Raw genomic sequence first — 13,210 nt, 5'->3', positions numbered from 1 at the left:
TCTTAATCTAAGTTTTGTTCAGACTTAATATTTTCGAGAGACTTATTTTGTTATCATGTAAATTTATATAAAATATTTTCATTTTTGTAAAGAGTGAATTATTCCGATCACCATTGTTCTGTTTAAGAGCCGTAGTAGGTCATAGATAATACTTAAGAGTAATTAAGCAGTTTAGATTTGAGTGTACTTGAGAAATCTTTGGATATTCAGTGTTTTTATATATTACTGTCTGGGAGTTATTAAACTGCCTCAGAATTCGTGTATTGATATCTTAAATTGTAACAGTTTTAATGTAAAAGCAATCAAGTGATTTTAGATTTCGAGACGTTGATTAATTTGCCAGTCGTAGTATGTATGATATTATATGTTTTGTTCCCAGTCACGAGCCATAGTTTAATATATTTTTAGGGCCCAGACCTGGGAGCCATAATAGTATAGTACATTTTGGTGACCAGACCCTTGGGATCAAGTGAGTCTGTTTTAAACATTGGTGATAACAGGGCCGTGTTTTGACTAAAAGTTTTGAATAGTACAGTGTTGATAGGATTTTGTGTATTGTTAAGATATATTTTTGGTTAAGAATTCAATATTGTTAGATAACAAGATGGCACAGTTTAATATCCAAGAGTTTTTGAATAATCTAAATGTTCAATAATTGTCCAAAGCTAATGTAACTAAACCTCCGTGGCTCTCTATCTTAATGGCATGTGGCGGCCATGCAACGAGTAGGAGGATCTAGCCTTAGAAGCTTTGAAAGACTCGGGAAAGTTGTCGGAAGAGAATATTGTGGCAGCTCGTGAATTGTTGGAGAAAGCTGAGGAAGAATTTTTAGCGAAGCAAAAACCGGTCGACCCTCAAACTGAAGGAATGAAAGCAGATGAGCATGTAAGGCTGAGATTCAACGAATTGCAGCGGAGGAGAATTTGATCAAGTTGAAGATGATGGAAAGACGAGATGAAGAAACCCCTGATATTGCAAGACATGCAAGGTTAATGGAAGCGAGGGAAATTGCAGAACGAGAAGAAAGTGAGAGAAGACAAGGAGAAGAAGAAGAGAGAGAAGAAAAATGACGTGAGAAGGGAATGGAAGAAAAAGAACGAGAAGAAACCCAAGAGATTGCAAGACATGCTAGGTTAATGAAAGCAAGTCGAAGAGAAGAAGAGAGAGATGAAAGACAACGACCGAAAGAGATGGAAGCAAGGGGAATAGCAAGACAAGAAGAAAAAGAGAGAAGAGGAATAAAAAGAGATGGAAGAAACGAAGTATGCATGGGAATTAGAAATTTTGCACGCCCTTGCTTAGTTGACAACGCAAACCGAGAAGGCCCCTGCTAAGCACGATCCAGTGTTTAATGTGTCAGAAGCGCAGAGGTTAATTCCAAGGTTAACAGAAGAGTCTCTAGATGAGTTCTTCGATCATTTTGAAATGGTCGCAGCGACAATAAAATGGCCAGAAGATAAATGGTCTCTGTTATTTCAGAGTGTACTCTTTGAGAAGGGCCACAGTGCTTACTTATCCTTATCTCAGGACCCTAGGATGGAGTATCAAGAAGTGAAGAGGAGCGCGCTGCAAGTGTATCAGATGACCACTGAAAAGCTCCGAAGTTTGAGAAAGGACGAGACTATGAATTTCCTGGATTACGCTTATGAGTTACAACGATGTTTTAAGACATGGACAGAGGCTACTAATGTAAAGGAGATTGCTGATTTGGAAGAATTGATAATACTAGAGCAGTATCTATGAGGAATTCCTGAACACATTCGAACGTACTGGAGAGAGAGAGAGAGGTAAAAAAACTTGATAAAGCCACTTCACTGAGGGAAGATTACAATATTATCAGTCATAAACCCTCCTCGGGCATGAAGTTTCAAATGCCGTTCCGACCAAGTGTCAAGAATTCGCCGAACCATGGAAACCAGTTCGGTAATAACTATGGGAACAAGTTTAACAGTTTTAATGGAAGTAGCACTGGTACTGTCACTAAGAAGAATGCAATTGGGAAAAGATGAAGAAAAAAAATAAACCAGCCAACGTTTACACGATGAACAGGACCAACCCAAACAGCGTGCGTGGATGCCATTAAACCATATATTTATGAAGGTATGTTAGCAGCAACAGACGGGAGTGAACGAACCTCAGTCAAGATATTGCACGACACAGGTTGTAACTATAGTGTGGTGGTACGAGGAGTATACCCATTGGTGGAACAGTCTCTCACATGGGACTCTGTTATTTTGCAGGAAATAGGATGTGAGGAAGTCACCCCTATTTGACGTCTAAAACTAACATGCGAGTTGGTGTCAGGTAATTTTGACTTTGAGGTAAAGGATTCAGTTTCTGTCGAAGGAGTAGATGTCTTGCTGGGTAATGAGGTTGGTGGAGCGCCGTTCGTGCATTGTCCTATTGTGACGACTAGGAGTATGAAGAAGAAAGTGGCTGCTGAAGAGCAAAACAAAATCTAAGGAGCAATGGACTTGCAGAATTTGTTTCCTGAAGAAGAGGATTCCCTTGAAGGTATGTAAGAAGGGAACTCCTGAATAGGCCCAAGCAAAGAGGAACAACAGGCGAGTGGACAAGACGACTAAGAAGAAAAAAAAAATCGAAGGAGCAATGAACTAGGAAGATTTGTTTTCCAACGAAGAGGAGTTCTTTAATGGTACGCAAGAGGAGAATTCCCAAGTAAGCCCAAGTGAAGAGGAATGACAGACGAGCGGACAAGAGGAAAAAGAAGAAAAAGAAATCTAAGGAGCAATGAATTTGGAGGATTTATTTTCCGAAGAAGAGGATTCCCTTTATGGCACTCAAGAGGAGAACTCCTCAGTAGGTCCGAGCAAAAAGGAGTGACAGACGAGCAGAAAAGTGGACAAAGAAGAAATGTGACATGGAAGAAATAGAAAATTCAACATTATAAGTAGGAGGAGTGAGTAGGAAAAGGCTCATAGGATTGCAACAGAAGGATGAAACATTAACAGCATTATTGTACCGTGCCGTGGATGAGACGGAGGCACAGCAGTCTCCCACCTGTTATTATCTTAACGGTGGGATGCTTATGAGGAAGCATAGATCCGCCAATATCCCTAGAAATGCCGAATGGGGGATATATTGGCAGATACTAATTCCCGTACCGTTGAGATAACAGGTGATCACCATCGCGCACAAGACAGGACATACAAGGATAAGGAAGACGATGGAAAAGATAATGAAACATGTTTTCTGGCCTGGCATGCATAAAGACCGGAGCCACTTTTGCCGTGTATGTCACGTATATCAGACGACTGGAAAGCTCGAGTGCATCAAGGAAGCTTCCTCATGCCCAATGGAAATACGAGGAGAACCCTTCAGGAAAGGACAGAAGAAAATGATAGCAGAAAAATGGAAGGACCGAGAGGAAACAGAAGGAAAATATGTCAATAATTTAAGGAAAAGAATCGGCGAGATAAGAAAATTTTCCCTAGAAGGCATGAAGATGACGAGTCAAGGACGAATGAAGAAAAGGTTTAGGAGGAAGAGTACGAACAGACAGTTGCAGGACACTTCAGCAAAGGACCAAAAAAAAAACGTTGGCAGGAAAAGGGAAGGATCGAGAAGAAACGGACGAAGGAAATGTCAAGGATTTGAGGAAAGGAATCGGAAATTTAAGGAAATATTCCTTAACCCTGGATAGGTACGCTCCTCGGACACCCCTTTAAGGGTATACTCGGTCGCGCGACCCCAACGCAAAAAAAATTCTTGAAAAATCTGTTTTTGCAGTAACCTCCTTTTTTTTTTGCCAAAAAAAAATTCAATGAATGCTTAAAACTACTGTAGAGATAAATACTACTCATCTGCAGAAAAACTATTTATTATAAATATTTTTAAAAAATAAGTAGAAAAAAAAGACCTTACATAAAAATTCATAAAAAAAAATTTATTCTTATATACACAAATCCTTTTAGGAATTGATTCTTGAATGTTTAGGACACATCTTGATATATTTTGGATGAACTCGGACCCATGGAGGTGAAGATCTGAAATGAGAAAAAAAGGGTAACTTTTTTTGGCCAAAAATTTTTTTCCAAATTTCATGAATTTTTTGGGGTACCCAAATGAAATAGGAATTGGCTATTTTTTTTAGGGAATAAACATATGTTATCCTAAAATAGAAATATGTAAAAAAATCTTCATTATTTTGTAAATTACATTTATATCAGGGGCCATATCTAAAGGTCATTTTTGAGTACTTTAAAATTTCGTAAAAAAATACATATATTTAATATATAATATGATATTTATGCAGGTAAACATATACCAAAATATCACAAATTCTATAGGGAACAAGAATATATATAGATAGGGCAACTTACGCTTCGGATATGTCCACAAAATGGCCGCCAACCACACTGACTCAGACTCCCTAATCTGCCACCTGAAATGTAGGAAGGGTATGTCAATTTCAAGGTGTTATTTAGTAATCTAATTATTCTTGGATATGCATAAAAATTGTATGGTGGGTTGCTGGATGATTGTCGATTATTTTACGAATATGAAATTAGAATTGACCCAAAAAAAATTTTTTGAAGGGAAATAAAATCGAAAAAAAAAATTGTAAAACAATAATAATATTTTAGCTAATAAAATTTGATGATATTCAATCAAAAAAGAAGTAAACAAAATTTTCATGTTGTAACTTACAAATAACGCTGCGTTACAGTTTGGACAGACGCTACAGTTTGGACAGAGGACACTCTGGTTGATCAGACAAACAGGACTCTTGCACCGGAGACACGCAGTGTTTGTCTTGCGGTCGTCCCTAGGTGGGCAGCTGTGACAGCGAATCCTTTTAGGGAGTTTTATGTGGCCAACGGCAATTTGAGGTCTTGGTGGTTCCTGCTCAGGTATCTTGAAAGTATCCACCATGATTAGACGGAGTCCCTTCGACAAACTGTGTGACGTTAGATACCGATGTATTGCCTGGGGAGCACACAACTCGTAGGCGATATCTCTGAGGAACGTTCGCCTTGGCATTGTCTTGGCGAAGGGCAAGCGCGTATAGAGAATATAAGAATTTACCATTATTATATTCAATATCCCGTAAAAGAGAGTCAGAGGCCAGCGTCGTGACTTACGAATACAACTAGATGTAGAACACATCTGGTCGAATGTGTCTACACCTCCCTTGGTCGCATTATAAAACATCTGAATGTCGGTCTTCCTTTTTTCGACTTCAGACGGATCATGATGCAGGGAACTCAATAGCATCACCTTCTTAGTCCTACTAATTTGCTGACACTGTAGAGTTAGATTGTGTTCGTAATTGAACACTGCCACTGAGTCCTTTGGGGGAAGCACCTTCTCCATAAGTTCCTTAGGAATATAAGGCTTTTGGCATATGGTGCCACACAAATGCATGTCCTTATCCTAGAGTGACAAAGCGAGCGGTAGCGTCGTGAAAAAGTTATCCGTTGTCACTGTGCGGCCACTTCTCTGAAAAGGTGCCACAAGATCAGACGTAAAAACTTCTCCAAGCGTCGATCCTCTTGGTATCTGGACATTGTCCTTCCCCAAGTAGGCAATCGAATTACACATGTAATGGGTATCGGCATCACACGCCAATACAATCTTGATACCATACCTAGAAGAAGGGAAATAAAATTAGTAACTAATAAATGTAATAAGATGAAAAAAATTTTTTTAAGAAATACACAATATACAATTATATTACTAATCAATATAGTAATAATAATAATAATAATAATAATAATAATAATAATAATAATAATAAATATATAAGAAAAACATTTACAAATACGAAAGATAAATTATCAGATAAATAAATGAACAAGTTATGCATAGATAGAGATAGATAGAGATAGAATAGATGATATATTATAATTTAGATACATAAATCATATAGCAAGTTCTTTACTTCACAAAATAGATATAGATATATATATATATATATATATATATATATATATATATATATATATATATATATATATATATATATATATATATATATATATATATATATATATATATATATATATATATATATATATATATATATATATATATATATATATATATATATATATATATATATAATAAATAAAACAATTTTTATAAATACAAAACAATAATAACATGTGCAAATATAAAAAACAGAGAATTTTACTTACTTAGCAGGTTTATTTGGAATGTACATCTTGAATGGACAGCGCCCCCGGAAAGGGACAAGCTGTTCATCCACAGTCAGATGTGGTCCTGGGCTATAATTGCTTCGACAATTGGTCACCACGTGATCGAAGAGTTTTCTAATGGGTGCGAGGCCATCCATTTTCACCCTCTCTGCTCTGATGGCCAAATCATCGAAGCGAATTACCCTCACCAACAGGGTGAAACGACGCTCGTTCATTGTACATCTGTACAAAGGATTTCCCTCAGTGAGGTTCCACATGTCCCAAGTCGGTGTATGGTTGTCCGCCCGCACTGCCGTCATTATTAGGATACCAATAAACGCCTTCAGTTCCCTCAGGTCAATGTCCCTGAGGGCAACGTTGCCCTTATGATGGTAATGACTCCTCAATAGGGCAAGGCGTTCATTAGAATGCAAAACAACCTCGGCTAGCATGCGGTTGCTCAAAAAGAGCGAGAAAATGTCGGACACTTTGCTCGTTCCCAACGTGAGAGAAGTGGGACCCCCAGGCTCAATCCTTGGTGTGAACATATGGGGGAGGGTGGGATTTGGGTCTCTATGCCAAACAGTACCGTCGCGACCTTGAACCAATTCAGCATCTATCTGGGTGATTGCCGTCCCCCTGGCTGCCTGTAGATCCCCCCTTCTCCTCTTTCTGCTTCTCTCCTCCACTGGCGTGAGCTGAGGTACAGTTACTGGGGGCTGACCACGTGAAGTAGAAGGCACAGGAGTTGTTATTGTGCTGGCTGGGACAACATGAGAACCAGAAGCCCCAACCCCCTCTTCCTCCCCCACATCGTCGTCGGCTTCTCCATCTCCATTCCCTAAGCCGATAATTTCAGGATTTTGGGTCACCTCCTGTTCCTGCCTGACCTCCTGCTCCAACTCATCGATATTGACATATTCATCGTCAGTGACGTCATCGATCTCCAATGCATCATCCACATCACTATCAAATTGCTCTAAGAGCTGATTTATGGCATCCAAGGTCAATGATTCTCTCCTGCTCGCCATTTTGATAACTGCAAAGAATTAGAAAAAATTAGAAATACGCATTCGATGAAAAATGGATCCCCTACCAATATATCTAAGGCAAAAAACAATGTCATGCATGGGTAGCCAGATCATCTAGAAACACTTTCCAACACTATAAAAATATAAGTTTTGCGACACTACTTGCCAATTCCTTACGGTAACATGACTAAGCAAAAAAATGCAAAACAAATAAAAAGGGGCACTCGATGAAAAATGGCAACGTGCTAATGGCATTTCAGAAAAAAAAAATTCAGCCACGTGCTAGGCAAACCATCAAGGCACATTTTCCGACAAATAAACATCTAAATGAATCATTACTCTGTGATAGTTCCTTAGTACGTAGTAATTTTGAAAGAAATGGGAAAAAACGAAAAAATGGCAATCACAGGAAAATCGAACACATACCTATATATACGCCATATCTGGCTAAAAAAAAAGATAGGCATGGGTAGCCAGATCATCTAGAAACACTTTCCAACACTATAAAAATATAAGTTTTGCGACACTACTTGCCAATTCCTTACGGTAACATGACTAAGCAAAAAAAAAAAAAACGCAAAACAAATAAAAAGGGGCACTCGATGAAAAATGGCAACGTGCTAATGGTGGGCATTTCAGAAAAAAAAAATTTCAGCCACGTGCTAGGCAAACCATCAAGGCACATTTTCCGACAAATAAACATCTAAATGAATCATTACTCTGTGATAGTTTCTTAGTACGTAGTAATTTTGAAAGAAATGGGAAAAAACGAAAAAATGGCAATCACAGGAAAATCGAACACATACCTATATATACGCCATATCTAGCTAAAAAAAATAGATAGGCATGGGTAGCCAGATCATCTAGAAACTCTTTCCAACACTATAAAAATATAAGTTTTGCGACACTACTTGCCAATTCCTTACGGTAACATGACTAATCAAGAAAATGCAAAACCAATAAAAAGGGGCACTCGATGAAAAATGGCAACGTGCTAATGGTGGGCATTTCAGAAAAAAAAAAATTTCAGCCACGTGCTAGGCAAACCATCAAGGCACATTTTCCGACAAATAAACATCTAAATGAATCATTACTCTGTGATAGTTCCTTAGTACGTAGTAATTTTGAAAGAAATGGGAAAAAACGAAAAAATGGCAATCACAGAAAAATCGAACACATACCTATATATACGCCATATCTGGCTAAAAAAAAAGATAGGCATGGGTAGCCAGATCATCTAGAAACACTTTCCAATGCTAAAAAAATAAAAGTTTTGCGACACTATTTGCCAATTCCTTACGGTAACATGACTAAGCAAAAAAATGCAAAACAAATAAAAAGGGGCACTCACGGAAAAATGGCCAACATTCTAATATACGGCATCTCAAATAAAAAAAAAGACATGCACGTAGTAGCCCTACCATCAAGACACACTTTCCAACAAATAAACATGAAAAAAAATCAATACTATATGGCAATTCCTTACTACGTAGTAAATTTTTACAAATATTGAAAAAAACAGAAATTGGCAACAGCAGGAAAATACGCCACATACCAATATCTACGGCGTATCTGGCAAAAACAAAGTCATGTATGGGTAGCCAGATCATCTATACATACTTTCCAATGCTATAAAAATAAAAGTTTTGCGATACTATTTGCCAATTTCTCACGGAAAAATGACTTAGCCAAGAAATGAAAAAAACTGAAAAAGGGGCACTCGCGGAAAAATGGCCAACATTCTAATATACGGCATCTCAGATAAAAAAAAAGACATGCACGTAGTAGCCCAGCCATCAAGGCACACTTTCTAACAAATAAACATGAAAAAAAATCAATAATATATGGCAATTCCTTACTACGTAGTAAATTTTTACAAATATTGAAATAAAACAGAAATTGGCAACCGCAGGAAAATACGCCACATACCAATATCTACGGCGTATCTGACAAAAACAAAGTCACGCATGGGTAGCCAGATCCTCTAGACACACTTTCCAACACTAAAAAAGCAAAAGTTTTGCGACACTATTTGACAATTTCTTGCGGAAAAATGACTTGGCCAAAAAATGCAAAAAACTGAAAAAGGGGCACTCGCGGTAAAATGGTCCTTGTGGTGATGAACGGCATTTCAACTAAAAAAAAAATCATGCACGTGGTAGCCAAACCATCCATCAAGACTTTCCACAACTGATAATCTATACAAGTTGCACCATTCTACGACAATTTCATAATACGTAATAACTTTGATAATTATGCAACTTACCTTAGAAGGGTAAACTCGGTCGCGCTCGACCCCGACGCGTCTCAGAAATCTGAGAAGAAGTACAGCTACAGCGATGCACGTCTGGACACTACTAGAGCGTGTAGGCGAGTGACCGACTGCAGGTCGATCACCCACAAATTCAGTCACGGGGGTGAGTCACGTGAGAAAAACATCTTTCGTTTTGACGCTCGGGGTCGCAGACGACCCACCGTATCGTTCCAGGGTTAAAAGACGTGAAAACAAGTCAAGGACGAGCGAAGAAAAAGTTTGGTATAAAGAGTACAAAGAGACAGTTTATGGTAGGATGGCAGGTGTTGGTCTGCGCATCAGAAAGGAGATTCCCTCTCGTCAATGAGTTCCCAGAACCATTCTGGATTTTAGAGGAGAGCAGTGACCTGAGCTTCGTTATCGAGATATCAGAAAAAAGGAAAAATCTTAGGAAGGCCATATTAACTTAGAGACCGAGACTTCAAGTACCTGATTCCACTGAGAAATTCCTTATCCAAGTGAATGCGTCGGATAACTGGATTGGAGTTGTCTTATTGCGAGAAGATAAGGAAGGAATTCTTCACCCAATGTGTGTTATGTCATCGAAACTGAAGAGGCACTGAGTCAACTCGACAGTTGAAACGGAAATGCTAGGGCTGATCGCAGTGATAAACAAGTTTTTAATGTATGTGAATCAAGCATAGAAGGAGATTACATTGTACTCGGATCATAATGCTTTAACTTTTGTGAACAAGATGAAAAATAATAATCAAAGGTTAACTGGGTGGTCATTATGTTAGCAACCGTATTGTATTAATGTAAAGCATGTATCAGGTAAAGATAACGTAGTTGCAGATTATTAATCTCTGGCTGAATCAATGGATTCAGGCCCAAAATGAATAATCTTTTTTGGTGGGAACTACCTTACGAAGCTAGTCTAGTGTAAAGTAAATACAGTAGTTTAATAATGATATATTTACATTTTATTTGTGCGTTGAAGAGATGAATAGCCAGCTCTTAAAATAAGCTCGTCTCATGTAGATGTAGGTGTGTTATGTAAATTACGTGAGACTTTCGTCTTTAATTTCATTGTTTTCTTTAATCAAGTTAGTATGTGTAAATTTACGTTATTTTTAAGAATTATCTTTTTATTTCATGTATTTTTATTACAAAATCTTAAGTAACTATGTGAGAGTGTTGTGGTATTTTTTAGGAATATAAAACGGATTTTGAGCGAAGCGAAAGATCTATTTTTGGGTGAGATGGCCATGTCGTCGTGATGGAAGTTCCTTAAAGATAACGTAGTTGCAGCTTATTAATCTCTGGCTGAATCTATGGATTCAGGCCCAAAATGAATAATCATTTTTGGGGGGAGCTACCTTACGAAGCTAGTCTAGTGTAAAGTAAATACAGAAGTTTAATAATGATTTATTTACATTTTATTTGTGCGTTGAAGAGATGAATAGCCAGCTCTTAAAATAAGCTCCTCTCGTGTAGATGTAGGTGTGTTATGTAAATTACGTGAGACTTTCGTCATTAATTTAATTGTTTTCTTTACTCAAGTTAGTATGTGTAAATTTACATTATTTTTAAGAATTAACTTTTTATTTCATGTATTTTTATTACAAAATCTTAAGTAACTATGTGAGAGTGTTGTGGTATTTTTTAGGAATATAAAACGGATTCTGAGCGAAGCGAAAAATCTATTTTTGGGTGAGATGGCCATGTCGTCGTGATGGAAGTTCCTTAAAGTAGCTTCCTAAGGGATATATGTACTACAGTGATATTCCCAGAGAATTTTACCTTTAGGTATCCAGAATTCTAACTCCTGGCGCGAATATCCTTAAAATTTCTCCAAAGGATATCGCATAATATCAGCGGACGCATTCTTGACACGCCTCCATAGCAATCTGCACCCCAAACAGCGTTTTGGCTTTGAGGAGAATGTGGCAAAAGGGAGCCGTCCAAAGGCTCTCCCCGCTCTCGTAATACTATTGGGAATACAACAGCGCCATTCCCACGACGGCGGACATTCCTTGTAGCATTGAGCGTGGTGTTTCAGATACAGTACCACGGAAGGATACTGTGAAGATCTTTTCTTTCAGAAGAGATGGGTGGGTCCATCAGGACGACATGGCCATCTCACCCAAAAATAGATTTTGCGTTTCGCTCAAAATCCGTTTTTTGGGCTCAAGCCATGTCGTCGTCATGGAAGCATACCAGAGCATTAGTGTATCTGTGTATTTTTAATCAGTGCCTTAACCTTATAGCAACCTTTTCTATGGTCATGGGGACCACATGAGACAAGGGACGTTACCGTTGTTCGTCACCATCACTAATCATAACCAATGTTAGTGCTTCCTGCCTCCTACAGGGAAGAGTCATTCTAGACAGTAGAAAAGGGATCTTGAGGTTAACATACATAGTATGACCAAACATAAGTACACACTGAATATACAAATAGTCTCATAGTTGTATATTTGCTAAAATAACATCAATGTCTCTTAAATCTATTATTTGATGCATACAAATATATGAGGGATACTTACTTAGGTAAGTTGAAGAACTCTAGCATGTATACATACAATTGTCTGGCGAAGGTGGACGCACTACATTGTAATAGACATTTATTACTAATAAATGACTAAAAGATGTTCAGTAAAGCGAATGTAGTATGACAATGGGATTATACCTGTAACAAGTACAGAGACTATATTTCCTTCTTGAAGGAAGAAATGATGAGTGCCACTCTCAGACTGAAGAAAATTATAAAACAATTTCTCTTCATAATTCCTGTACTGGTTACTTCTATCTGCACTGTGTACTTCGTACACCGGCACTAGTGCTATATGTATAATTCCACACCTGGGATTTTGTACAGAGCCAGTGTTATCATGGTAACACTTAATTAAAAAAAAGTCACACATAATAAGGGTGACCTCTTCTCCCTTTAATTGACAGTCCCAGTCAATTAGCTGTTCATCGTAGAATTAGACAGCAGGTTAAATATTCTACCTGGCATCACCACATATTGCTTCAGATCATGGATTTGTCTAGCATAGTGTATGTAGAACACTCTGGATGATTCTCATCCGTTACATGTGCGAGGACATGTGAGGTCTCAAACCAAAAACTGTTTACTACAGTAATTAGGGGGCAGTTTTTAATACACTACCTGCCACCACTACGAAGTGTTTCAGTTCATGCACTTGTTTTGCATAATGTTTGTAAAACACTCTGGATGATTTCCATCCAGTGTATGAACGAAGGCGCTCAAAGTCCATATAATGAAAGAAGTTCAGTGATGAAGCAATCTTTCTAGGATCATGACCTGCGAGAGTACTGTCCGGATCCGCTCTACGAATAAAGTAGGTGAGCTTTGCCCTTAGTTGTTTTAGGGATAAATTTGATCCAGAAGTTTCTCCTTTAAAGAGCTGTCCTCCCCTGAAGTCTGAAGTTCTACGAAGATAGACCTTTAGACACTCTACAGGACATAGAGAGACATCTTCCTTCAGAGGGCAGATTCTCCAATGACCCCACCTCTTAGTGGGTAGCTCGTTTTTAGCGAGAAAGGATGGATCAGGAAAGAGGTTCAGTTCTCCCACTTCCGTGAACTGAATGTGACCCTCATCTCTGGATAGGGCCACAATTTCACTAACTCTAGCCCCAGAGGCGATAGCGAACAGAAAAATAACCTTTTGGGTTAGATCCTTAAGAGAACAATCTTCATTGTTCACAGATGAGGCATAATGTAAGACCTTGTC

The sequence above is a fragment of the Palaemon carinicauda genome, chromosome 21 (genome assembly GCF_036898095.1).
Source record: "Palaemon carinicauda isolate YSFRI2023 chromosome 21, ASM3689809v2, whole genome shotgun sequence".
Taxonomy (NCBI): Eukaryota; Metazoa; Arthropoda; class Malacostraca; order Decapoda; family Palaemonidae; genus Palaemon; species Palaemon carinicauda.
The sequence above is the reverse complement of the archived record's forward strand: the minus strand, read 5'-3'. Positions refer to the sequence as shown.